General features: G+C 39.7%; 1 protein-coding gene across 1 annotated transcript in view; it reads right to left on the reverse strand.

Annotated features, from left to right (window-relative positions):
- Nucleotides 1-2,495, reverse strand: part of nkx2.2a (NK2 homeobox 2a) — a 7,676-nt gene extending 5,181 nt beyond the window's left edge. The window contains exon 1 of the mRNA XM_034222388.1: nt 2,427-2,495. The gene's annotated coding sequence lies outside the window, so the exon portion shown is untranslated. The remainder of the gene's footprint in view (nt 1-2,426) is intronic.
- Nucleotides 2,496-2,741: the final 246 nt, after the last annotated feature.

A 2,741-nucleotide genomic window follows, 5' to 3' on the forward strand; every position in this document is an offset into this window, starting at 1 on the left:
AATAGTGAATTTGGAGAGTTTCTAATTGTTGTATAGGATGAACATTGAAACAATATTACAATAACCCTTATTATTATTATAATAATAATCATTATTAATATTATTTCAGTACAGAGGTTTTCAGTTCTTTTTTTCACTTTGACCATTACCCTGTTTGGTGTGTTTCTAATAATTATGTCGAAGTTAATGAAAAACGAACTTTCCCTTTAAAATAAAAAAAAGTTGAAACATTGATGCAAAAATGTTTCCACTGCTCTCCCCTTTCTGTGGGTAAATCATTCCCAATCCCCAGTTAGGTCTGTGTATCTGCTGTGAAAATGTGTGTGTGTGTGTGTGTGTGTGTGTGTGTGTGTGTGTGTGTGTGTGTGTGTGTGTGTGTGTGTGTGTGTGTGTGTGTGTGTGTGTGTGTGTGTGTGTGTGTGTGTTGGGGGTGTTAAACCACAGAGAAGATGGGACTAAAGAAGGGCCTCTGAGCTGCAGATGCATCAGGATTTATAGGACAATACGCGCAGGGTGTAAGGCTGGTGCTTCCCATCACCCGCTTATTTGAGTTCAGTTGACACTAAATCTTCCGCTCTGACTCTAAAATGATGCATTATAATATTATTTCTCTTTTGAGTTTAGTGCGTAAAACGGCACAGTGCACAACAGTAACCTTTTTATGTGATCATTTCTGCTATAATTATGCTATCACCAGTTTCACCAGTGCTCCCATTTTAATATTATAAGCAACAGAGCTGACTGGCTCATTATTAAAGCTCGTTATATTTGTTCTGATCCCAGCTTTGCAATCAAACGTTCAGCAGAATGGACTCATCCAAAAACAATTAATTTTTCGGATGAACCCCAAAAAACGGGCCCCGTCTGATTAATTATAATTCCCTCCTAAAAATTCATGCCCACGATTGTTCCCAAATAAGTGAAGAAAGAGCTTTTTATATTCTTGATTAAATAAATCTTTCGATTGAATGCACAAAGAAGAATGCCGCAGGAGAATCCATAATAATGTTGATCATTGCCTCCTTTTAATAGCTGAATTTCAGCGTGTTGGGATGCCTCAGGCAGGGATATTTCTTTGATAAAGGTAACCCTTTCCGCCTCAGGGTGCCCATGATAAATGTTCAGAGTGACAAGACCGATTTCCTCCCTCTATGATTAAAAGCGAATATATGATATGCAGGTAAAGCGGGTCCGGTTTATTTATTATGGGGGCTAAACCATGTCCCGGGGAGACTTGGCTTCAGGGTATAGAAATCATTTTGGATCCCGTTTGGCTTTTTTCTCTTCTTACGGAAATCCAGCCACCTTTCGCTCCCGGGCAAAAGTCTTTATTCGTCTCCTTTCCTCTAATGATTAAACATGTCACGGCGAGATTATAGCAGCGCGCCCATGCCCCGAGGAGATGCCTTCATTTGCTAAACCACCAGTGTATTTGTAACGGTGAATTTCATGCCACGCAGTGCCATTCGCCTTAATCCTTTTTTCAATGTAAGACGAATTGCTAAAAAGGGGTTTATTATTTTTTAATCACTTCCCGTTTCAGTATCGCACTGACATTGTAAGGAAGGAGGGGAAAATGGCTGCTAATTCAAAGGAGAACAACTATTATTTGTAAATGCGTAAAAAGATGGTATGCATACATAAACAGAAAAATAAATCATCCTCTCCAGGAGAACCTGATCTGCTCCGATCTGGATGACACAAGTACAGACAACTTGTCCCCCTTGTTCGGCAGCCTGTGTGTGAGTGCAGTAATAACAGCTGTTCACATCTGTATAGAGCTCTAGCGGTCTCTACCGGCAAATTTGAGAAACAACAGGGGGTGTTTATTGTGTGCGCCCAATTAGACAACTTAAATTAACCAATAATATTAAGAAAACATGCAGAGGAATCTAACACGTGTTGGTATATAAGGAAAATAAATGTTGGTACTTTATATGCAGGTCATTTTCCTTGTATCTATCTTCAGATACGGATATATGTTCTTTAATAAATTATAGCTCTTTATGACCTAATGTGACATTTGTTGTTGTTGAAGAGGTCAATCTTCTAAAAACATTTTATAAGATCAAAACTACTTTAAAATGCTTATCTTTAATATTTTTGACATAATATGAACACACATTTTCCTGATTGAGTTTGGATATGAAATAGCAGGCCACGCTCACAGTATACAGTCACACCCAAAATGTCCAACAACCCACGAGTGTGATCACCAAGGCTAAAAACGCACAGGCCTCTCTGAATAAGCATCCCATTATAAACACAGTTTTAAAAAAAACACTTGGGTCATTATTGTACACTCAAGGACTAAGATGCGCACTGATGCGCGTAAAACATCAGCAACAGAACATAAGCAGTGTCTATTAGCCTGTAAAAAGAGAAAATACTGTATGCAAACTGACTGGAGCATCAAATGCGCTTACCTAGACTGGAGGGGGGCTGAATGTGTTGCCAGCGTTAAGACAGCGCGCAGAGTTAATGAAATATCTCCAAATGGGAGTCAGGAGTGCGTGCAGAGATAAGCCTGATGTGGTTTATATACCCAGAAAGCAAGTGCTCCTCTTCTCATATTGTCCAAGAGCGTTTGCATAGCTGGCCAAGTGGCTCTGCTCTTGCTGACTGGCTAACATTGCATGGTGTTTGTTTTGCCCTTGCTATGACGTGAGACAAAATATTGGCCATATGTTCATCGGCAATAAATTGGTCTTGAGAGCAAACACAGCTCCCTGCGGACGGTG

Source organism: Gymnodraco acuticeps, unplaced genomic scaffold (genome assembly GCF_902827175.1).
Source record: "Gymnodraco acuticeps unplaced genomic scaffold, fGymAcu1.1, whole genome shotgun sequence".
In the NCBI taxonomy this organism is placed as follows: Eukaryota; Metazoa; Chordata; class Actinopteri; order Perciformes; family Bathydraconidae; genus Gymnodraco; species Gymnodraco acuticeps.